We start from the raw sequence: 26,525 nt of genomic DNA, 5'->3' as shown, positions 1-26,525 counted from the left end.
AGTATGTCTCAAAATCTGGTATTGTGATGCCTCCAGCTTTGGTCTTTTGTTGTATAAGATTATATACTTTGTTGTATAAGATTGATTTAGCTATTCAGGGCCTCTTGTGTTTCCATATGAATTTTAGTATAATTTTTTCTAGATCTGGGAAGAATGTCATTGGTATTTTGATTGGAATCACATTGAATCTGTAAATTGCTTTTGGTAGTATGGACATTTTCATGATGTTGATTCTTCCAATCCATGACCATGGAAGAATTTTCCATTTTTAAATGTCTTCTTCTATTTCTTTCTTAAATGTCTTGAAATTTTCATCATACAGATCGTTGATGTCTTTGCTTAAATTTGTTTCAAGATATTTGATTCTTTTTGGATATTGTGAATGGGATTGATTTTAAAGGTTCTTTCTCAGCCATGACATTGTTTGTATATACAAAGGCTATTGATTTTTCCATTGATTTTATATCCTGCTGTTTCACCAAACTCTTTTATGAGTTCCAATAGTCTCTCAGTTCCCTATATATTGGATGCTGTCTTCTGCAAATAGGGATAATTCGATTTTCTCCTTCCCAATTTGTATTCCTTTGATTTCTTTTTCACGACTAATGACTCTGGTTAATACTGCCAGGACTATACTAAATAACAATGGTGGGAGTGAACATCCTTGTCATGTTTCAGATGTTAAGGGAAATGCTTCCCGCTTTTCCCCATTCAATAGGATGCTGGCTGTCAGTATAGTGTCAATTAGCTCTGTTGTTTCTTTTTTTTTTTTTTTAAGATTTATTTATTTATTTGAAAGTCAGAGTTACACAGAGAGGAGACGCAGAGAGAGAGAGAAAGAGAGAGAGAGAGGTCTTCCATCCGCTGGTTCACTCCCCAATTGGCCGCAAAGGCCGGAGCTGCGCCGATATGAAGCCAGGAGCCAGGAACCTCCTCCAGGTCTCCCACACGGGTACAGGGGCCCAAGGACTTGGGCCACCTTCTACTGCTTTCATAGACCATAGGATGGAGCTGGATCAGAAGTGGAGCAGGCCGGCGCCACGGCTCAATAGGCTAATCCTCCACCTGCGGCGCCAGCACACTAGGTTCTAGTCCTGGTAGGAGTGCCTGATTCTGTCCCGGTTGTCCCTCTTACAGTCCAGCTCTCTGCTATGGCCCGGGAGTGCAGTGGAGGATGGCCCAAGTCCTTGGGCCCTGTACCCACATGGGAGACCAGGAGAAGCACCTGGCTCCTGGCTTCAGATAAGTGCAGTGCGCCGGCCACAGCGCGCCGGCCACAGCGGCCATTGGAGGGTGAACCAACGGAAAAAAGGAAGACCTTTCTCTCTGTCTCACTGTCCACTCTGGCTGGAAAAAAAAAAAAAAAAAGAAGTGGAGCAGCCGGGTCTCAAACTGGCGCCCATATGGGATGCAGTGCTTCAGGTCAGGGCGTTAACCTACTGCACAATAGCACCAGCCCCAGCTCTGTTGTTTATTGATTTCTTATCTAGTTGATGTGTCCATTGATGAAAGTGGGATATTAAAGTCCTCTGTTATTGTGTTGGAGTCTGTCTCCCTTTATTTCCACTGTCATTTCTTTTAAATAACAAGTACCTTATAATTAGTTGCATATGCACTTATTATAGTCACATCTTCCTATTAAACTGATCCCTTAATCATTATAGTGCCCTTCTTCATCTTTCTTAAGTTTTTATGTTAAAGTCTATTTTGTCTGATGTTGGAATGGTAGTACCTAGCATGGAATATGATTTTCCATCCTTTCACTTTCAGTCTGCATGTATCTTTGTTGGTGAGATGTGTTTCTTGTAGGCAGCAAATATGTGGGTCTTGTATTTTAATACATTCAGCCAGTCTGTATCTTTTAATGGTATCTTTTAACTGGAAAGTGGGGCCATTTACATAAAAGGTGACTATATTGATAAGTAACAATTTGGCCCTGCCATTTTTTTCATAAATATTCCTATTGTTTACTTTGAATTTCATTTATACTTACACTGGGTTTTTTTCTGCCTTCATGTTATTTTTTAATGATGACTATGTTCCTGTATTTATGTGTGTAGCACATCCTTAAGCATTTTTTTTTGTAAGGCTGGACAAGTGGCTACAAATTCTTTCAAGTTTTGCTTGTAATGTTTAATTCCTTTAAATTTCAGTTTCTGTTTCTTTATTTCACCTTCATTCATAAATGAGAGCTTTGCAGGGTACAGTGTTCTGGGATGACAGTTTTTGTTTTTTTAAGTCTTGCACTTTATCTTGTCATTCCCTTCTAGCCTGTAGGTTTTATGATAAGAATTCAGCTGTGAGTCTAATTGGAGACTCTCTGAAAGTAATCTGGCATTTATTTCATGTGCATTTTAGAATATTTTCATTATGTTTTCCTGTGAAAAGTTTGATTACAATGTGTCATGGTGAAGATCTTTTCTCGTCATATCTGCTAGGAGTTCTATGTGCTTCCTCTAATTGGACATCCCTTTTTTTCTCTAAATTGGGGAAGATTTCTTTAAATATTTCACTAAGTAGGCCTTCTAGTCCATTCTCTCTTTCTTCACTTTGAGGAACTCCCAAGAGCCATATGTTGGATCATTTGATAGTAACCCGTACATCTCCAAAACCTTTTTTAAGTTTTCTATTTTCTTCTTCTTCTTTTTTCCTTTTTCTTTTGGTTCTGATTATTAGATTTCTTGCCCAAAACCAAATGGCTCCCACTCTTTCTCAACCAGGCAGCAGGCACTGTTGTAGGGAAGTTGGGGTGAGATAAACATGCCCCCTCTACTTCTACTGGGTCCATGGCAACTGCTAGCAACTGGTAGCCCCCAAGTCTGCAGTCCAGTTCATGCCATGCTCTCCCTCTGGCTATATCACCATGGGTTGCTGCTGTACAGTCTCCCCTCTGTCTCCAAGCTGTGCCTGTTTTGTCTCTCAGCTGCCGCAGTTGTGCTTGTATTGGTGTTTGTGCCGCCTGCCTGCACGCTCCACATAGGTCCACAGCATTCATCTTCCTCTTGTAGGATATCCAGTGCAGTTTTCTCTCCAATTCTCCCTTGAGAGTGCACTTCCTATGTTTTTTCACTTTTTTTTTTTTTAATTCCTTATCCCTAACCTAGTGCACAGTGTAATTCCCTAATCCACCATCTTGGAATCTCCCTAATACTTATAAAATTAGGAAAGAAGTGCACGTTAACATGGTCACTTCCAAGCAGAGTGACAACCAGAATATAGAACTCTCTCTCAGGAAGAATTCAAGTATCCCTTCCCTTCTGCTGCTGCTTCTTTTCTTCTTCTCCTTCTCTAACTTCTTCCTCTTCCTCTTTTTCCCGGTCTTCTTCTTCTTCCCCTCCTCCTCCTCTTCCTCTTTATTCTTTTGTTTACAAAACTAATCATGACCATTTAAGCCACTGGGACGTTCATGCCAGCAGCCTTCTGCTCAGCAGTACAGGGTCTTTCCCATGGTGCTACCTGTAGATGAATGGGTCATTTAAAAATATGTAATAGTAACAATGATGAGATGTAGACACTCTGTAGTTGGCTGGCTTAATTTTGTAACCTGTCAACCATTAGCAATTATGTAGCTTGCTAATAAAAGTGGTGAAAAGCAAGTTTATTTTTAGTGACTACAATTTCAGGGCTTATATTTTGTGTATCTACCATGATGTTAAACTAAACATCACCTTTTTCACATGAAGGAATAATATGATCATATCACAGCACACAAGCTCAAGTTTTCATGATCTTACCCTTGGTTTTGATTGACCCTAGAAGCCACAAGCTTTGTGATTTTTATCAGAGTTACTGGGGTAATGTAATCTTTGAACACATTATATATAAGACTAATGGATCTTATGAAATGAGAACACTAATAAATTATGAATCACCGAATTAATCTAGGCAAATACTTCAGATTTCTCTTGGCCCTCATTTGAATGAAAAGTTAAACTATTTCTTTTTCCTCTCTTGCCTTGTATAATGAAATCCACTCTTAATAAACACTTACTGAAATGGGAGGCACAGAGTTCACCATTCCAAGAGACTAGTAGGTTATAGCCCTCTGCAACTAATCACAGAGGCTCTCCATGCTGTATCCGTTGGTCACTCTAAGGGAGTGACCCTAGGAAAACCTGCCCGGACCTAGAGTTGTGCCTATATCTCACTAGGTCTTGATACCAGTAGCCCAGATGAAACTGCTGTGCAATCATTTCTTCTTACGACTTTTCTGCTTCCCTGAGGACAAAGTATTTGTGTCCCTTAAAATAGCCATGTCTCCAAATTGCATATCCACAGGAAACATTGTGTTTTCAATCTCCAAGTATGGTAACTCAATAAACCTTCAGCTCTAAAATTCAGAGCATTTGTATAGTATCCTCTAAACTACCATGAAATTACACCCCTCCCTTTAAAATTTCTCTAGTTTGTTTATTTTTATAGCTTCTACCTCCAGAACAGACAGCACAAGTCATCAGCATCCAACCAAAGTTATAAAAAGTCTTTCTGTTTCTCTCTCTGTGTAGAAGTCATCATTTTGCTCTCACCCATATGGGAGGTTAAATTTTACTTTTTCTCAGTACTGAAAATCAGTGCCAGCTTCCACCTCTTACAATCAATCTAAGACCCCTGGTCAGTCCAAACAGCTTAGGTAAAATGGTTGGCATTTGATATTTTAGCTACAATAGTGTAGCTCTATCAACTTGAATGTGGGAGAGAAAAATTGCATTTCCAATTTATTCCATTACAATCTTGCCTTTACATAGTCAAAAAAAAAAAAAAAAGCAGCAACCATTGCTCTATTTCTCATGATTTTACTTTCAACTCTGCTTTTTTTCCCCCCACTAACAAATGACCTTCATCAAAGATACCAGGTAAAATTTAGCAACTAAATCCTTAATCTTTAAAACAGATATGGTAGACTTAATTTGTGTCCTACTTTAGAAGGAAAAAGTTAAGCAAGCAAAGCAAATTATTTCATCTACAATTGCTAATGTTTTCATGAAACTTTTTGAAATTAATATTCATATGGAAACAAAATTCTAAAATTCTTCATACCAAAGAACACTAGATCCTTTTATAACCATTATTTTAAATTACTGAAACATCTCAAAATTCCTAATTAGGTGATCATTCTAAAATTATTATGATACAAATATTTACATAATATTTTTTTAAATGAGCTCTTTTATTTTCTTAAATAGTATGCAGACACTTGGGGGAGTCAATACTACTAGGATTTTTATATGAATATGTTAAGATTTACAGTTTTCTGCTTATATCATACAAAGGAAGAGGAAACAGACAACAAATTACATTAATTTGTTACATTCAGTTCTCCAAATCTGTTCTATAATTATCCAAATAATTATCTAAATCAGCTTCCCCCCAAATCATCAGAAAAACCTGTTGGATCAGTACAGCTCCATTTATCAGGCTTGCTTGAGGAAGGAAGCAAATGACAACACCTTTATAGAGCCTCAGACATCTCAGGAAGGAAGCACCAGGAGAAGATACTTGGAAGGCTTCAGCCCAAACAGGTGATTTCGAGGTGAGTTTTGCAAAGCAGATAATTGGTTGGGATTGGGCAGAGTTTAATAGCTTTGTATTTTAGGCACATAAAAGCATGTGTTGTGGAATAAAGCTGTTTGTCTTGATAAGAAGTTACTCTAGTTGGCTTAAAGTCTTATCATTCTAAAATACATATTTTATAAAGTATCTAAGTTGAGGGCAGGTATTTAGTCTGCTGATTGAGACACCAGTTAAAATGCCTGCATCCACTATTGGAGTGCCTGGATCCACTTCCTGGCTCTAGCTTCCTGCTAATGCACCCGGGGGTGCAGCATGGTGGCCTCAGGAGGTTGGGTTCCTGCCATCCATATGAAGTGATTCATATGAGAGTCCATGACTGAATTCTCAGCTCTTGGCCTGTCATTGTGAAGAATTGAGAAGTAAATCAATGGACGAGAGCTTTCCATCTCTCTTGGAAATACATATGTATTTTATCTATGTTGTGCTTAGTGCTACTATTTTTAGCACAAAGCCGCAAAAGTACGCTCTGTCCTAGAAATGTCTAGCTTAGGACTGGGAAAGTGTGTTGGTTCTCAGAATTACGTATTACATTAACAAAAGAAAGCTCCAACTTTCAATTCTGTCTTTAAAACTCTTATTCCTTAGTAAATTTTCCCATTAAACAGATAAAAAACAGCAACAACAACCACTTGATGCCCTGCTAACAAAGCATTTCAATCAATGCTGCGTAAGGCAAAGTCAGTACCTGAGCTACAATTCCTAATTTCTAGTGCAGTGCTCTTCCTGTTACCTTTACATGGAAGAAAATATGTTTTACTCTATTTTTAATTAAAAGTCTAATCTAATTGTAACTAAAATATGGTAGCATTAATAAAGCTTAGACTAGAAAATAAACATCCACTTGGTCATCCAGTGAATGAAACTATAATTTCTCATCCTGTTTTTTTTTTGTTAGGGAAAATGCAAGTAATAATTGTAGTGGATTTCAGAAAATTCAGCAAAATTCTCAAAATCTTAAAAGAAGTAAATCTATTATGTATATGAACCTATACATGCAAATGTATAGTTGGTTTAAGATGTTTTCGTTTAGAGTGAAATTCTTGGTGTGTACTATAATCTGGAAAGTGGAGCTAAATCCAAGGTCACCATTCATTTGTAAAGGGCAAACATGGGCATTAGATAGAAGTATCTACTCTGGGTAGACCTGCCCATCAAGGCTCCCATTAAAAAAAATTTTTTTTTTAAAGATTTATTTTATCCACTTGAAAGACAGAGTTACAGAGAGAGGTAGAGACAGAGAGAGGTCTCCATCTGCTGGTTCACTCCCCAGATGGCCGCAATGGCCAGAGCTGTGCCGATCTGAAGCCAGGAGCCAGGAGCTCCTTCCAGGTCTCCTATGTGGGTGCAGGGGCCCAAGGCCTTGGGCTGTCTTCTACTGCTTTCCCAGGCCTTAGCAGAGATCTGGATTGGAAGAGGAGCATCCGGGGCTAGAACCAGCACCCATATGGGATGCTGGTGCTTCAGGCCTGGGCTTTAACTCACTGTGCCACAGTGCCAGCCCTCCATTATAAGGTTTAAAGCATGGGCTCCCACTATCCCTTGGACAGGAACTCTTGTATAACACAGAGTCTGCATGGTAACTTTGTGTGTGGTTGCTCTACCTGAGTCAAGGATTCTCAGCCATCCAAAGTCCACTTGGTGAAAAGTGGTTTTGCCTAAGGAAAACAAATAGATGGAATTATATTGTTCTGGAGTGCTGTGATATTATGGGGGATTTGAATATGTTTTAATTTATTTTCATATGTGTGGTAAACATCTTTGTGAAAGGGTTATACAATCTCTTATTTTATGTATTTAAATAGGCTTGCTGGTATACTGTAAAATATACTATTCTGGATTATAGAGACTATGAGCCACACTTCTGATACTCAGTTACTGGTCCCATGCAAGCTCTATTACAAACCCATTTGAAAAGTGAACATTCAGAAGAAAAGTAATTGGAAGAGAAAAGTTAATATGTATTTGTCAGAATCCTTGGAGTCTAAAATCACAGAAAAAAATCTGACACACCTGGCTAGTCATTTGCCTTTTATGAGGCAATCAAAATTCAAGATTCTATATACATATCATTTGGATTTCCTTAATTTCTCTTTATTACAAGTGGAAATGAGTTATAAGAGAATTCATCTTTAATGTTCCAGTATTGCTTATCCTTTTATAGGTAATATCCCAAGATGTTATCATCATCCATCCATTCAGTATCAAAAATATTTAAATGGCATTCAGTCCAGCAACTAAAATAAAACTTATCCCACATGTAAAATTTTAATGTCCTGGAAAGCAAAGAATTAAAATATCTTGGTTTCCAGAAGAGTAAAACAGCAACTCTATTTAGGACTGATTTTATGGCTACAGAAAATACGGATAGCATTTGTAGAGAAATGCCCAATATTCTATAACAAAATTTTCTGACATATCATTTATTCAGTTTCCTTGTTTATTTACAACAATAAGATTGCCCATCAACCAGTGACAAAACATTATCACTAACTCAATTTACCTGTGAAATGAATCCCATCTCAGATTGTGAGAATGACCTAAATGAATTGATGCTTGACTCTTTTGACTGTGAGGAATGGAATGCTAAGTAATATTTCAGCAGGCGGTCCTTTCCCACAAATATGCGGCTTACCATTTCAATGCTTATTTGATTTTTGAGAATAAAACCAAGAAAATCTGGAATTCACTTAAAGACATTTAACAGAGAAGCTCAAATTGATTGTTAAAGTAACAGAATTTCCCAAAGCTTTTTAATTTAAAACTCTTTATTTCAATTGACAAATACTTACATTCTTGTGGACATTCTTGTGGAAAGAAACTGAGGAAGATTAACATAGAGATGCTGGGTAGAAAAATGCATCATTCTATGGACAAAATGCCTATGTTTTTAGTATGTTGAAATAGCACATACAAATTAGCCGATGAATGAGACAGATGGAGATACAAAAGTTCATCTTACCTATCCTGTTAATAATAAAAATAATCCCTGAAAAAATATTCAAGTGAGTTACCAGAAGACTCTGAAAGGAGAAAAGAAAATAGATTGGCTGTTGACCTCAGGGCTTGTGTGGCAACCCAGGGATGACTTCTCCAGCATTCTCACTTGCTTCCCATATATCTCAGCCAGGAGCCAAAGAACTACACATGTGGAAAACAGGTAACTAGGATATATAAAACGGACACACACAGACACATACACCACCACCACCGCCACCAGGAGCTAGAAAAGAACACACATGAAAAGTTGACAACTAGCACATATCGAACATACTACACACCCCCACATACACACACCGTCAGGAACTGGAAGAAAACACAACACAGACCTTCAAACAATTCAGAGAAAATGCATGTTATGAAAAAAACTATGCATGGATTTCAGAAAACATTGTGCCAACATAAGCTGATTTTTAATACATTTTTCTGTGATCTTTTTGAAGTTCCCTCATGTGTATTGCTTCAACAACAGATCTCACTTTCCAGATAAATGACCAGGAAAAGAATAACTCAGTAGCCACTTCCTCCTATTTCTGTTCTTGAGCCAAACACCATAAAAACGCCTGTCTCTCCCCACTCTCAAGAGGCACTGAATTGACAGAACTGATTTTCACTTCCTTCCCCTGCTACTCAACTTGCCCTACTGCAGCCTTCCCCTTAGAGCCTGGGGGTGAGCTTCCAACTTCCAGTCCCTGAACTATCAAGGTGAATGCCTATTGTTGACAGAATCTGTACAAGTTAACCACCAACTTCACTTCCTTTTTTTTTTTTTTTTGCTTTTTGCAGATTTTATTTAAGGCATACAAATTTCACGCATTTCTTAAATACAGACTCAGGAACAAAAATTATATTTCTCACCTTACCTCCCTCCTGCCCAAACTCCCACCCTTCTTCCTCCTCTCTCCAATTCCCACTCTTAATTTTTACAAATATCTATTTTCAGTTTACTTTATATTCATAAAATTAACTCTACACTAAATAAAGAGTTCAACAAATTGTATGAGGAGAAAAACATTGTTCCTCAACAGTAGAAACAAGGGCTGCAAACAATCACAGAATCCCAAAATGTCAATTTTACTCCCATGCATTATGTTTTAGGTATTCTATTAGTTACCACAGTTCAGGGAAAACATGTGATATCTGTCTTTTGGTGACTGACTTATTTCACTAAATATGATCATTTCCAGTTGCATCCATTTTGTTGCAAAAGACAAGATTTCATTTTTATTTTTACTGCTGAGTAGTATTCCTTAGGGTATATATGCCCTAATTTCTTTATACAGCCATCAGTTGATGGATATCTGGGTTGATTCCATAACTTAGCTATTGTGAATTGAGCTGCAATGAACATGGGGGTTCAAATAACACTTTCATTAGTTGATTTCATTTCCTTTGAGTAATTCTCAGGAGTGGGATGGCTGGGTCATATGGTAGAACATTTTCAGATTTCTGAGGCAGCTCCATACTGTCTTCCACAATGGCTGCACCAGTTTACATTCCCACCAACAGTGCATTGAGGTACTTTTTACTCCACATCCTCACTAGCATTTAATTTTGTTGATTTCTGTATGAGAGTCATTCTAACCGGGGTGGGGTAAAATCTCATTGTGGTTTTATTTGCCTTTCCCTGATGGCTAGTGATCCTGAGAATTTTTTCATGTGTCTATTGGCTATTTGAATTTCCTCTTTTGGAAAATGCCTGTGCAAGTCCTTTGCCCATTCCTTAGCTGGATTGTTTGTTTTGTTTTTGTTGGCTTTACAGTAGCTTAGAGTGACAAGATCTCTAATTTACTGCTGGTGGAGGGTAAATAAATGTAACCAGTTTGGAATTTATTGTAATACTATCTGATAGTGACAGCATGTACAAAAACATGACATGTAGCATCTACATGAATTCCACCACGTGTGTCCATACAAATGTATTGTTCATTGAAGGATTGTTTTTAAAAGTGATGAATTTAAAACATTGCTTATATGTTGAGTATCCAGTATAGTTATTTTAATACAGAGAAACTAAGATTAATTATAGGCAGAGTCACAGAGAGGCAGAGGCAGAGAGAAAGAGAGAGAGAAGTCTTCCATCTGCTGGTTCACTCCCCAAGTGGCCACATAGTTGGAGCTGAGACAATCTGAAGCCAGGAGCCAGAAAGTTCTTCTGCATTTCCCACAAGGGTGCAGGGCCCCAAGGACTTGGGCCATATTTCCATATACCAATATTATAAAATATTGAAACTTAACAAATGAGCGAGTGAAAAAATTTCAATAAGACATACAGATGACTAACATGAAAAACTGCCAAAAACCCCCAGTCACCAGAAACATGCACACCAGAACCACAGGGCAGTATTAGTGCACGCTTGCTAGAACTGCTATTATGCAAAGGCAGAAAGTACGTGTCGATGAGGATGTGGGACATGGTGATCCCTGCATACTGTTGTAAGTTATAGAGCCTTTATGGAAAATGGAGATTTCTCAAAAACTGAAGACTAAAATAATCATGTGATCAAACTATCAAACTTCTGTGCATATTTCCAAAAGAAAGGAAGTCAGCATCTGGAAGAGATAGCTGCATTCTAGGTTTATCACAGCATTATTCACAGTAGCCAGGACATGGGAAAAAGAAGCAAAGTATCATTGGTGACAACAGGCATGAACGTGGAATTATGTTAAGTAAAATAAGCCAGGGACAGAAAAACAAGTACTATATGCTCTTATTATAGCTGGAATCTGAAAGAGATGAACACGGTAGCACAGAACAGAATGGCAGCTGCCAGGGACCGGAGAATACTGGGGGAGAAATGGTTTGATATTGGCCAGAGGGTGCTAAGCCTCAGTTATGCAAGATGAATACGTGCTGAAGATTCAGTGCATCATTACCATAGTGGATAATAGTGTGGACCCGAACTCTACTCAGCAACAGTAAATCTTGAATTTTCTTACTACACTTCTACACACACACACACACACACACACACACAAGCATATGAGGAAACCAGGTAGTAAAGTGTTAATTAGTTTGTTTGAGGCCATCATTTTAAAATGTATGTATTTATCAAACCATTACCCTGTATACTACAAATGTATATACTTTTTATTTGTCAATTATACCTTAACAAATCTGGAAACTAACATTTCAGCATGTGAAATGCTTACTGCTATTTATTATTGATGTAATTTTAAAAATGATACCATAATACATTATATATACATACATGTATGAAGGTGCAGTAAAATTTAAAAATATATACTAACTGGGGTTACTCTGATTACTGATTACTCCTCCGCTCTAATGAAGCTGAATTAGGTTTCAATCACATTTCAAAAACTAGCATGTACTTTTTAGTTTTAAAATCTTTGACTCCATGCTGCATAATGTTAACATTTGTTACATTTGATAGTTCGTGAGTATTTGCCCTATCACTCCTTCACTTCCTGACCATTTTTGTAACAGCGTTTCAGTATTTGAAATGGTTTGTTTTCCTAAAAATACAGCTGCACGCTTAGGTTCTACTCTCAAACCAGGAATGCAATCTTAGCCCTGCCATGAGAGGTTTTCCGTGTTCTTCTGCCTCACTCCAACTCTCTCTAACATGTACTCCTTGTTCCGTTGGCTTCAAGATGTCCTGCATTTTGTCAGAAATAGTTTAGTTTAGCTCTTTCACTTCTAAGAAATAGCCATCATATGTTACTTCTCAGAATATAACAACTGGAGCTACAGAGAAAATGATGTGTAGGAAAAAAAAGCAACATCACTTACATTCTCTACTTCTTAGAATATTCTTAATTTATAATAAAATAGCTTTTGAGACACCATAAAGTTGAAATGTGGATATCTCTGGGAGAAGTTAAAAGTCAGTGCAAATAAGCAGGATTACCTAAGAATAGAATACATTTTAAAACTGTTTCAGGATATAATAATATAAATTATAATGCCAAAAATAATGAGTATTATCTATTGATTTAATTACAGCTAGGTATAATAGAAAATACTTTAAAATTGAAACATATGTGAGAAACTGAATATACAACTGGACAACAGCCAGACCACGTATTCCCACAGAACACTGATCCACGGAATGCAGAAACTAGTCCAGGAAGCCAAACCACAATCTCTTCAGAAATCAACCACAAGCAGTCAGGGCTTCATCAGTAGCTTCCAGCCGCCCTAATCTTTAGCTCTGCTTCTAACAAAGGACTAATAGGAGGAAACCAAGCTTGCTCTCCTAATGACAGAGGATCCCCCTTCTAGTTAGCCTGCCTCCAGCTACCCCCTGCAGACAACATCCAATCAGAGCAAATCTAAATTATCTCTTTTTTCCTACCTTAAAGTGTTTACAGTCCTCTGCCACAGTGAGCAGGTGGGGAAGAGTCTAATTCCCTTGCTAAAGCAGCCTCTGAATAGACGTTGCTTGCCTTTTTGATGATCTACCTTCATTTTCATGCACATGTTATCAAATTACTACTCCTTATAAAGAAAGATATTGTTCTTTCCCGACGAGGAAATAAGTCATAGAATGGGGAGGTCGGGTCTTTAGGACGGGATTATGTCGTGAGGGTGAAACCCTCGTGGATGGGTTTAGTGCTCTTATAAAATACACACTGGAGAGTGCGCTCACTCTTTGCACAAACCAGGAAGCGTATCCTCAGCAGACACCAGATGCGCCTGTGCACAGTCTCACTCTCCAGAAGGGTGAGAAATGCATTTCTGTTGCTAAGAAGCTACCCATCGATGGTGCTCTCTTACAGCCTGAACTGAGATGCCTGCAAGAACTGAGATGGTTTTAGACCTCAAGTCTGCTGGCATTTTCACACCTCCAACCTTACCTGATCTCTGACTTAATGTATCCGTAACATAAACAATGATAGAAATCAAAGTCTCTTCTGGAGGTTCTTTTATCTGGGGTGATGTAATTCAGAAATTTATTTTAAAATACATATTTCAGAGAAGAAGCGAATGTTGACAAGCAAAACAAGATAGAGAAGAAATGTTATTCATAATTATTCAACTCAGAAATACTGTTATTAATGTGTGTTTGCTGTGTGAATTTTAGACTTTTTATTGTCATCATCATAGAGATTGTCATATAATAAATCCCCAATAGATTTTTGAATATATGAACAACTAAATATACATATTCACATTTAGTAATATATACTTCAATAAAATGAGATAGTCTTTGATGTTATTTCTCTCCAACATGAACCAATAAGTTATATATGTTGCCAAAAATGTTTGATGGGATGTTTTTTAAAAACAAACAGAAAAAGTCTTTACCAAAATTAGTTTGAACCAATATCTGATTAATTTGAGCATATTCAATATTTGCCAAGTTGATAGTTCACATATTGAAGCTTCCTTAAAGTTTTATATTCATGAAAAATAGTTACTTGGCTGACCCAGGTTTCTCAGTCCTATTTGGGTACAGAAAATTTTTCTGCAAATCAGCTTATTTTAGAAATATCAAGCATGTCCCCTTCTCTCACATTCACAAAATAAAAATCTTGTCTTGTCCATGACCCTAAAATAAGCAACCTTGTGCTCTCTTGGGTGTCTTGTGCTCTCTTGGGTCTCTTGTGCTCTGTAGACACCACTTATTGAATAAACTGTAGAATTGTGACCTAAGATGGGCATGTCACACACTGTCCAAAAGTATCAGAATTTGGATTTAGATGCCTGTTTGGAAATCTGTGCAAAATTAAGTGGAAAAATTGAGGACTGCAGCCAGTGTTTGAGGACAACTCTGATGAGCAAAATACAATTAGAAAAATGAACTGAAAATCTTATTAAAAAGTGAGACAGAATGAATAATGAGACAGACACACAAAGAAATACAAAGCCAAAGAGGCAATTGGACAATGAAGAATGCAGGCACAGTGCAGGGAGAGGGAGAGAGAAAAACACAGGACAAAGCTCTAGTTCTTTTGAGCCCAGCACCATATTCTCAAATCAATTCCAAAAATTCATTTGATATTTATCTTAAAAATTTTAGTTGAATATGTCTGTAATGATAAACAGAACACCTGCTATCACTTCTAGTGAATGCCTATTACAGCAGTAAATACCATAATCCATTTAAGTTATCTCGTATTTTCAAGATTCATGTAGTTTCCAATAAACTTCCTCATTTTGTACCAGTTCAGTTTTTTTATTATTATTTATTTATTTGAAAGTCAGAGTTACAGAAAGGAGAGGCAGAGGCAGAGAGAGAGAGAGAGAGAGGAAGAAAGAGGGAACTTCCATCCTTCCATCCACTGGTTCACTCCTCAAGTGGCCTCAATGGCCAGGGCTGAGCCAGATGAGCCAGACTGGAGCCAGGTGCTTCATTCGGATCTCACACTTAGGTGCAGGGACCCAAGCACTTGGGTCATCTTCCACTGCTTTCCCGGGCACAAATGCAGGAAGCTGGATCAGAAGTGGAGCAGCCAGGCTCAAATTGGTGCCCATATGGGATGCTGGCATCTCAGGCATTGGTTTTACCCACTAAACCACAGCACTGGCCTACCAGTTCAGTTTAGAAAGATCAAAGCCTTCTGGCCACTCCTCTTTCACATCTGTGCCCCTCCAGCCAAGATCGGTGGGGGAGGGGGTTTGAAATTCACTCCCTTTTCCACATTGCCCTTGTTACTCCCAGCAGAGCAAGCCTCCAGCACCAGGTGTCAGGAGAAAATAGGATATTTCTTCTGTATTTATGAATGTACCTGTAGTAATGGAAACTGCCAGGCTTAATTCTGATATGCTAAAAAAATATTTACACAATCCTCACCCTCTTGACAAAATCGAATTTTCAAGCCTATTTTCCTGCTGCCAATTTAAACAAACCAAAGAATCTCATTTGATAGTCAAATCTGAAGAATTACTTCCTTATTTTAGAGAGTACTCTTTTAAATTAAAAAGAGAGAGAAAAAAAACATTAAGAAAATTATCTGAAAGGAAGAAAAGCAAAGATGGATAAATAGAGAGAGAGAGTTCCCATCCTCTGGTCTTCTCCCCAAATGCCTGCAGTGGTTGGGGCTGTGCCAGATAGAAGCCAGGAACCAGGAACCAGGCCTGCCACATGGTTGGCAAGGACCCAGTTACTTGAGCCAAGTCATCATCTGCTTCTGCCCAGGGTTTGCATTAGTAAGCAGCTGGAGTTGGAAGCTGGAGTCAGGACTGGAAACCATGCATTCTGATATGAGATGTGGATGTGTTAAGCACTGGGGCAATTGCCCCCCAGAGAGTGCTCTTGGAAACAGACAGACTTTGCTTCCAAGGGAGTAGGAAGTAGACTGGAGGACGTTTCTAGCACAGCAGTATTTACAGGGTCTGGAAATATGCCTGAAGTATTTCCAAGTATTGTCTCTATTGTTTGTGAATTGCTATAGCTCTAAAGCAACATATCTACATAAAAACATAAAATTAGTATTAAAAGTCAGCCAAAAGTATAAGAAAATATAGTGTCAAGGGAAAGTAGATTTTCCATATTTAAGAATATGTTTTTAATTTTATTTAAGTTATGCAAGTTTCGTATATTTCATATATACAGATTTAGGAACATGATGACACTTCCCTCCCAACCCTCCCTCCTGCCCATGTTCCAATTCTTCCTCCCCCTCTTGCATTCCCACTCTTAATTTTTACAGAGATCTATTTTCAGTATACTTAGTGATCATATAGTTAACCCTACTCTAAGTAAAAGAGTTCAACAAATAGTATGAAGAAAGAAAAAAAAAAAAACATGTTCCTCAATGGAAGAGACAAGGGCTATAAACAATCATCAAAATGTCTATTTCACTCCAATCCAATACATTTCAGTTACTCTATTAGTTACCTCGTATCAAGGAAAACATATGATATCTGTCTTTTTTTTTCTTAGGAGTTTTTATTTATTTATTTGAGAGGTAGAGTTATAGACAGTGAGAGGGAGAGACAGAGAGAAAGGTCTTCCTTCCGCTGGTTCACTCCCCAAATGGCCAGAGCTGTGCCGATCCGAAGCCAGGAGCCAGCTGCTTCTTGCCGGTCTCCCACATGGGTGCAGGGGCCCAAGGACTTGGGCCATCTTCCTCTGCTTTCTCAGGCCACAATAGAGAGCTGGATTGGAAGAGGAGCAGCCAGGTCTCGAACCGGCACCCATATGGGATACCAGCACTGCAGGTGGAGAATTAACCCACTGCGCCACAGTGTCAGCCCCAATATCTGTCTTTCTGGGACTGGCTTATTTCACTAAGTATAATGATTTCCAATGGCATCCATCTTGTTGCAAAAGACAGGATTTAATTTTTTTGTTTGTTTTACAGCTGCGTAGAATGTGTTTTAAATGGGGGAAATATCTTGTGGTAAAAATAAAATTTTGCAAAGGAAATAACATGCAAAGGCACTTCTTGTTAGCAAGAATATGAGTACTTCAGAAACACTGACATAGCTTTACAACTCACACTCGAGTGTTTTTTAATGCAGACAGAATAAATTAATGAGACTTGGCACTCTTTGCAACAGAGTAGAGACATCAGTCCAATTCTTCTGTCCGACTGAACATCTTCACAGATAAAAGCCAAGAACGGTTTTTAAAGTAAGGAAAATAACCCCAGGTTACAGTTCAATGGTCTTCCTGTAAAACACAGGTGCGTGCTTTGGGAAAGCCACAATTTCTTGGCTACCATCATGAAAGTGTCAAGAAGCCCTTTTTAAGATGAAGCTGCACCCCTGGCTACCCGAAGAAGGAGACACTTAAAGTCCCCACCATCACTGTATTCTGCTTTTTTCATTCTTTCATGTCTAGATCTCAAGGTATGTTTTTCAGTATTTTGTGATTTTTTTTTTTTTTTTGACAGGCAGAGTGGACAGTGAGAGAGAGAGACAGAGAGAAAGGTCTTCCTTTTGCCGTTGGTTCACCCTCCAATGGCCGCCGCGGCTGGCGCACTGCGGCCGGAGCACTGCGCTGATCCGATGGCAGGAGCCAGGTACTTCTCCTGGTCTCCCATGGGGTGCAGGGCCCAAGTATTTGGGCCACCCTCCACTGCACTCCCTGGCCACAGCAGAGAGCTGGCCTGGAAGAGGGGCAACCGGGACAGAATCCGGCGCCCTGACCGGGACTAGAACCCGGTGTGCCAGCACTGCAAGGCAGAGGATTAGCCTAGTGAGCCACGGCGCTGGCCTTGTGATCTGTTTGTATATCATCACGAACTCACAACTCCTCTAGATAATGGGAGCCTCAAAGTAAATTCAACCTCACACTCCCGCGGCTGCTGTCGCTCATTTTTTGGTGCAGTCTGGTCCTCCTTGCTGCTGTTTAGCTCTTTACAAACACAGAGATGGATGAATTCCTTCCTCTGAAGCAACAATAAACTATCTTATGCCCCTTTTTACTCTTTCCGTGGGCAGCATTGTACTAAGTTCTTAGTAAGTTAAACAAGAATCACTAGGCTGAAGATGGTGCCTAGCTTTATTACTGCTGGAAGGGATATCTTCAGACATTTTAACCAATTCCCTCCCTCACTCACTCATTCATTTCTTCTTCCGTTTATTTATTGATTTGATTTGCTTTTGAGTCAAGCCAAAAAATTTCATAGCCTTCTTTCTCAGTCATATTTTTTTAAGCCAGGTTGAGGTGTCCAACATCACAGATTAGTAGAGATAACAGATTCTAGATTCTTAAAGCAGAGCTGAAAATGTATTATCTATCATGCTTCTTACATATCAAAAACATATCAAAAGCTTACGTCCCTGTGTCAAACCTGTAATTTTTTATGCCTGAAACATCTTAATGATGTTAACTCATATCAATTCCATTCCTGATATGACATACAATGCTAGGAGATAGTAACTATTCGTGTTTTAAAAATCTGGCAAAATATGTAGTTCATTCACTATCATGAAGTTCTTCCTGGATTAGAATGTAAGTACAATTTAAAATCCGGGTTCGAAAATCTCAAAGGACATCTCCATTTTAAAGCATCTCAAATTATATGTCTAAAGCAATGAAACAATTCTCAGCTCAAATAATTGAATTGTCAAAATACCAGGGATAAGAATTATTCATTTCTAAACTTCTTGAATTGGGCTCTAAGGAGGAAGCAGCTGAAGGACACAAAGATCCCTGACTTTGAATGACCTGGGGGAGTTCTAATACTCCCTGCCCCCGGGTGTTTCTAAATACTCAAAATGTTGTAGGGATGAGAGAGTAGGTCTCATGAGTCTAATTCCATTAAAACTGTGTCAGAGTCACAAGGCCAACACAGATTATTTGGGGGAATATTTTAAAAGTTTTGCATGAGAGATTAGAAAAATAGGCATGAAGTTAGATTTAAAGGACTCAAAGTGCCCTTATAAAATCTAACGTGCAAGACAGTTTTATTATTACAGTTTTTGACCCAGAATATGAATTATATTAACTTGTACCATTAACATTTATGCTATGAGTGGAGACTAAATGAGGGTATGAAATAATGCAAATGCAATATTAAAGTAAAATAAAACTCACAGCTCAGTCTTTCAAATGCAATTTTAATTAAGAGAATAAATCAGACTAATGGATTAGATTTCACCTCTGGAGTTAACTTTAGTTAACTTTCCTTTTTTTTTTTAAGATTTATTTATTTATTTGAAAGAGTTACACAGAGAGAGAAGGAGAAGCAGAGAGAGAGACAGAGAGAGAGAGAGGGGGGGGTCTTCCATCCAATGGTTCACTCCCCAATTGGTTGCAACAGCTGGAGCTGCACCAGTCTGAAGCCAGGATCCAGGAGCTTCTTCTGTGACTCCCATGTGGGTGCAGGGGCTCAAGGACTTGGGCCATCCTCTGCCGCTTTTCCAGGCCATAGCAGAGAGCTGGATTGGAAGTAGAGCAGCTGGGTCTCAAACTGGAGCCCATATAGGATGCTGGTGCTTCAGGCCAGGGCATTAACCCACTGCACCACAGTGTCGGCCCGGCCCGGAGTTAACTTTCAATATGGCTTTATTTTCTAGCTTAGCTCAAGAAGTAGATGCCAAAACATGAACTGTTATTCAAATAGAATTTAATTTTCCATTGTTTAAAAGTATTTTCTAAAACATCCAAATTCAGAATCATTTGTTTAAGGTATCTAGTTATAACTAATGTTTTATTTTCAGACTGTTTAGTGCATGTTAAGACACCATTTAGTTGGTTTAAGTTATTGTCCTTATTTGTTTTACCTTTTTTTGATTTTTTTGTTATCTCAATCAGATTTAGTTTCCTGCAACAATAAAACAAAATGTTGAAGAAAACTGATCCAAATTTAATGGTTATTTATTTATTTATTTATTTGACAAGATAGAGTTAGACAGTGAGAGAGAGAGACAGAGAGAAAGGTCTTCCTTCCGTTGGTTCACCCCCTAAATGGCCGCTACGGCCGGAGTTACGCCGATCCAAAGCCAGGAGCCAGGTGCTTCCTCCTGGCCTTCCATGTGGGTGCAGGGGCCCAAGCACTTGAGCCATCCTCCACTGCCTTCTCAGGCCACAGCAGAGAGCTGGACGGGAAGAGGAGCAACTGGGACTAGAACCTGGCACCCATATGGGATGCCGGCACCACAGGCAGAGGATTAACCAAGTGAGCCACGGCACCAGCCCCCCAATTTAATGTTGAGACTGCATATTCAGACATATTTAATTCAAGTAATATGAGCAATAAGATCAATATATTATAGTAGTTAAATTGTGGACATCCAATTCAGACAGCACAAGACATTCTGGCTCAGACTTTCCATTCCCTCCTTATAATACCTGGATGCTATCAAAGAATTTCTGTGGGGAATATCTAAAAAAAAAATGACTCAAGTGCTAAGAGTATTTCCAAGCATACTATAAATAATAAATACTGATACTAAACATTACTATTATCATTATCAAAATATCTTTAAAAAACTGATTTCATTTATTAGAAAGAAGTACAGGGTTTGTCTTCCAACCACTGAGAGAGAGAGAGAGAGAGAGAGAGAGAGAGAGAGAGGTCGATCTTCCAACTGCTGGTTCACTCCCCAGTTGGCTGCAACAGGCTGAATCCAGGGGCCAGGAGCTTCTTATAGGTCTCCCACATAGGTGCAAGGGACAGGCATTTGGATCATTTTCCTCTGCTTTCCCAGGCCATTAGCAGGGAGCTGGATGGGAAGTAGAGCAGCTGGCACTCAAACTAGCACCCACATGGGACGCCGGCGCTGCAGATGGCAGCTTAACTCTCTGTGCCGCAGGGCCGGCCCCTCAAAATCTCCTAAGACTCTCGGGACTTTCTCATCGTGCCTCACAGCCTTCTGAATTATCTATCAAACTTCCCCGTCACCCAAACTTCTGGAGTCTTAACGACCTACAAATACGGTGATCTGCTTGTCTCACTCGGTCTTTCACCCATAAAATTTTTCTTTAAAAAGATTTATTATTTATGTATCTATTTGAAAGACAGTTAGAGACACCAATACAGTGCGTGATTTTCAATCCACTGGTTCACTTCCCAAATGCCCGCAGTGGGTGGTGCTGGGCTGGGGTTGGATCCAGGTCTCCTTCTTGGGTGTTGTGAATGCTTACTTGAGCCATCTGCACTGCCTCCTAGGATCTGCAGTGGCAGGAAGCTGGAGTCAGATGTTGGAGCTGGGAATCAAAGTTAGGTATTTCAAAATCTGAAACAGGTGTCTTAACTGCTGGCCTAAATATGTGTTCTTTCTTTCTGTTTTTTAATTGTCCCATTGGACAAGCAAGGGGCTTTAATATATAATAGAAGAGGAAACAGTGGGTCTTTGTTTAGTTTCCAACCTTAAGCATAAATGCTTTCCACTTACACCATTAGTTATTATTATTGCTGTAGCTTTTGACACCTATTCCTTATAAAATTAAAGAAATTCTTTCATGTATTTTTTAATTGTGTTAAATGTCTAGAATTTTTTTACAGCTGCAAAGTTTATCATCTAACGTGGTGAATTGTTTTAATTGATTTTTGAATGATAAACTATGTTTCATTTCTTGGAATAAACTCCACGTGTTTGTGATTTAGTATGTTTTTTGTATATCACTACATTTGGTTTGTTAATGTTGTTTTTAGAATTTTTTGGTCTTCCATTCATTATTTAGAAGACAATGAAACATTCATGATGACAAAATCTAATGAGAAAAAGGGATGAATTTGTATGAGCTCACACCTCACTGAAAGTGGATATAATACACATTTTACCACTTGTGTTGTAATTGTTTCATCTCTAAATGAAGGTGACATTATACAGATATATGCAGATAGAAATTGCTCCTTGAGTAAACCCCAAGTGGGTGACTCTTTTGTTATGAGTAACTTTTTTATGGAACCAAAGAACTCTGTTAGTGTTTTGAGAATCCCATGAGTTCACTACTGCACCCTGTTGTTTGGAATCAAACAATTTTCTATGATTTTAACCATCAGATACCAGGTGTTTGTACCAATAGTACACAGAGAAGAAAAATATAAGTTGCTATAGTTTCCTAACACAGTATAGGAGACAAGGCGAACTTTATAACATTAAGCAATCCATAGAATTTTCCCTCTTCCTTAAGTAGCCTTTAGCAGATTGTATCTTGGGGGCAGGGGTGTTGTGGCACAGTCTGATAGGATACCTACATGGTCTATCAGATTGCCTGTATTTGAGTTCTGCCGGTATCTGCAATCCAGCTCACTGCTAACGCACCTGTGAGACAGTAGATGACGACCCAAGCGGGAGGCCCTTACAGAGTCCCTGGATCCCGGCTTAGGTTTGGTGTGCATTTGAGGCAGTGAATCTCTCTCTCTCCTCTCTCTCACTCACACTCACACTTTCACTCTTCCTTTCAAAGAAATAAAATCTTTTATGGAAGAGATCATATCCTACTGAACTGGCTAACTATTATAATGTTCCTGCTAATCCTTGTTAGCTGCCTTTAACTAGACTGAAATATTTCCGTGTTTTGATACAATCTTAACATGATTTCCCTCTTGCACAGCCTCCTCTTTAAAATGTCTGTGATATTCACTACATGTCTATTTCTTATTTGTTAAAATCTAGTTCTTCCTGGAAGCCTCTTCTAGCTTGGATTTATGCACTATGAAACATTTATAACAATTGTTTTTATGTACACAAGGCAAATTGCTAGGTCCTGAGCTGAAACCCGAAATCATACTAATTCCTCCAACTTTCATAGAATTTGCTATTTACCAAATTTGAGAGGAATTATTGTACCATGAATTACTGAAAGTACACTAGAAATAAATGTGATGTTTACTTTGATTACTACTTTAGCATGTGAAACTTTTGATTATTTTCTCTTCGTGATTATAGTAGTGGATTAACTTGAACCAAAGATTTTTGTGAGTATATTCTATCATTCCATTAAAAATTCATTATGAAATCCTGTCATTTGCGACAACAGAGATGAAACTGGAAAATATGCTAAGTGAAATAAACCAGGCAAAGGAAAGCTATACCATCCCACACCTGTGTCAAATCTATAATAGTTGGTCTCACAGAAGTTGAGAGTGGACCAGTGGTTACCAGAGGGTAAGGAGGGGAGGACAGGGAAGGAATGGGGGCTTTGTCAGTGGGTAAGCTACAGTTAGGAGAACTAGGATCTGGCGTTCTGTGCACAAATGACCCTAGAGAACAACGATGTACTGTCTTTAATGTCTTCACCACAAGGAAATCACACATGTTTGAGGAGACAGATGTGTTATCTCTGATTTAAACATTACACACGTATCATCATATTACATGGGAATTGAAAAATATGCATAATTTTTCTGTGTCCATTAAAATATGCATATGAGAGACTTTTATGCCTCTATCGTGACCTTCCTGTCTTATTTTCTTAGGGGCTATAATTTTCATGTTTTTGTGGGTGTGTTGAGGTAAATTGGGGAGAGATTTTTTTCAAAGCAGCTTCCTATATGTCACTAAATTGCTCTAAATTATTCATGCAATTTCTATTAATTTTCCCCATAAGATCAGTACATCTCATCAATAACTATATATCAAGTGACATTCAAATTTTTCAATTAAGTTCACATAAAATCTGGTTTGGATATCTTTATATACTAGATTCAAGGTTGTTTCAAACATATATGTGGTTCTACACTATCATCTATAGTTACTAAGTATTATTTTCTTTTTTGTGCATGTGAGTTGAGAAATTTTATCCCTTCCAAATCCAGTGTGTGTGTTACTTTTATTAAAAATATTTTCCTTAATATGAGCTTAATATTTAGCTAAATTAATTCTCTCTACACCTAGATAGTCCTTATTTGTCTCCATGTTTTCTTTTCAAGCCCAAACTTCACATTGCAGATTAATTTTTGAACAATGCAAATAACATTTTGGACTTGGTTACCCAACTTTTGTGAAATTGTTAAGTGAATTAAAAAATGGATTCCTATGTGGAAAGCTATTAAGAGGAATGAAGAAAAGCGAGGCAGGCCATTGAAGTAGCTGGAGTCTCACAAAGGCATGTGGAAGGGAATTGAACACTATGAGGAAAAATTGTAAAACTAATCAAATAAGATGGGACGTTGCTGCTTTTTAGTGAAGAAAGAAACTGAATGAAAGGCTAATGTGCTAAAGAAGACTAAAACGCTCATTCACTGACATAGATGCAGAGTAAAGTAATTTTCAAGTAAGAATGGATATCAGAACACAAGCCTTTTACAAGGATCCCCATAGTGTTTAACATTGACTTATTTCCACAAATAAACCAGGCTGAAATGAAAAGTCACAGCAACTGTTCAAGTGCTACACTTAATACTAGATGAATTAAAATGAAAAAAATTTAATTAGAACACATATAATAAACAATAATATGTTAATAAAATTAGGGCTAAAAATTCCATGTGCACTATGTGGTTTGTCTGAAAAGAAGTATTCTGGGAGAGTTGGAAAATGCAATGGTAATCTAAGAAATCAGCTGTAAATGGCTATTATGCAATATTATTTTCATAAATTCAGTAGAGAATGGGTAAGCAGGGTGATGACATTAACACAGAGTTTTTGATGCAGGCATTTTGCACAGATAATTCTTTGTGATGTAAGTCTGTCTTGTGCATTGTAGAATACTTAGTGGCATCTCTGATCTCTACTCTGATTGTTTACTTAAAAAATCTATACAAATCATAGTTTGTTAATATAACATGAACATAATAAAGCATGCAAAATAGACAAGAAGGGATAGAAAGAATATAGGATGATAAATTTAAAAATTTAAATTTTAACAGTATCAAATATTTGATCTCACCAAAAGAGTTATTCATGCCATTTTAACGAGTGGCTAATATGATGATTATTTTTGTTGGAAATAATGCTTAAATATATTCAAATACAGTAATTCAAAAATCTGAAGTTAATTTCTTGTGATATGTGATTCATAATGACCATAATGTAGAATGGTTGTATCACATGGTATAAGTTGTAAAGTAGGAAATATAGGAGAGGATGTTGTAATAAGGCAGGTTAACCACTGCCTGGGACACCTGGCTTCCATGACAAAGTGCTAGTTGGAGTTCCAGCTGCTCCGCTTCTGACCCAGCTCTCTGTTAATGCACTGAAAAGCAGCCGATGAGGACTCAAGTGCTTAGATTCCTAACGCCCATGTGCAAGACGTGAAGGGAGTTCCTGGGTCCTTGCTTCAGGCTGGCCCAGCCCCGGCTGCTGTGGTTATTTGGGGAGGGAACCAGCAGCTGGTAGGTCTCTCTCTCCCTCTCCCTCTCTTTTTCTCTCTTTCAACTAACTAAATAAATAAATTTAAAAAATAATATATATCTAAAATTGGGACAGGTTTATTATTATTAACCATGTGTGTAAATATCTTTTCTCTTATTTTCAATTTTTAATTAATTTTTAATTTCATTAGTTTGCCATTATTATCAATTAATGTAGCCCAGTAAGAATCTATACTAGAAATAAAAAAACTCTTAAAAATCACATTAATATTATTTTAAATTTTTGTTTTCTTTTTGGGAATTGATTTAAGTCACTTCAGTTTCTAAGGATTAGTCTTAGAACAAGGTAATATAACCCATAAATCTACTTAACTGGTAACAAATACATTATAATGTTTTGCAAAATGCATGAATGTGAATGACAGCATTGCCATTTATATCTGAATTGTGGAACTTGTTATGTTCCTTGAAGGGACCTTGCATGCTCTGGTTGTCATATGTTAGAGTAAACTGGTAGCAAAGTAAATGAACCTGTGTTTTCTGTACACCTGTGATAGTGTCGCCCCTTCAAGGAGCTGTGCATATCCTTTAAGCTCACCGGCAAACAGGCTGTTTTTCGTAAGCTTTCCAGTTAGAATTTTCACACCTTTATGACATAGAAATGTATTCCTGGTTCCTTAGGCAGTTAAACTGATCTTTTATTGTCTCTCATTGAAGTTTCCTGTGCCCTACATTCCAAAGAGACATATACAAAGGCAGAGCAAAACCCGGTGATGACATAGCATTTTGACTGTTCATTGGACAATAAAAAGTTAAAAGGGGGGAAAAAAGCAATGTCCTACTGTAAATGAATTTAGAGATTTGTCTGTCAAGATTCTTAGGGACGAGAAAATAAAATTATTTTATTGATAAACAATATAAGGATTTTGAAAAGCTCTATTAACAGTAATTACCTACCAGAGCAATTCAGAAGAATATGCTATAAATTACACTATTTTATGTTCTAAAAAATGGCAAAATCTTTGAGTTCTGCTAAATGTTTCTGTTTTCTGATATCCTCTTCGATGACCAACAGGTGTGTAGGTCTGAGACATGGATGCTGCATTTATGAGCACAGTAGTTGAGTGAAGGCTTTAATCTTAGCTCGTCACTAGGGGTGGCTGCTTGCTTCTCGAGGACCACTTCATGGGACAGTCTTTGTGCTCACCATAATGGGTGCTACACACTCCCTCTTTCCGCTGGTACTGTTGTCCTTCCTAGCCTTGTACTGCTTACAAGTCTCCTACAGAGCTGTATTGGAGCTTGAGAGAAAAGGGAAAATCAATAGT

General features: G+C 38.0%; 1 long non-coding RNA gene across 2 annotated transcripts in view; it reads left to right on the top strand.

Annotated features, from left to right (window-relative positions):
* Positions 1-838: 838 nt before the first annotated feature.
* The window catches only part of LOC127492275 (uncharacterized), a 39,455-nt gene continuing 13,768 nt past the window's right edge, over positions 839-26,525 (top strand). Inside the window, exon 1 of one of the 2 annotated variants that reach the window (XR_007921428.2) lies at positions 839-5,530. This is a non-coding gene — a long non-coding RNA (uncharacterized lncRNA). The remainder of the gene's footprint in view (positions 5,531-26,525) is intronic. The other variant, XR_011379165.1, reaches the window with a different exon arrangement.

This window comes from Oryctolagus cuniculus, chromosome 10 (genome assembly GCF_964237555.1).
Source record: "Oryctolagus cuniculus chromosome 10, mOryCun1.1, whole genome shotgun sequence".
NCBI lineage: Eukaryota > Metazoa > Chordata > Mammalia > Lagomorpha > Leporidae > Oryctolagus > Oryctolagus cuniculus.
This window is presented reverse-complemented; position numbering and strand designations above follow the sequence as displayed.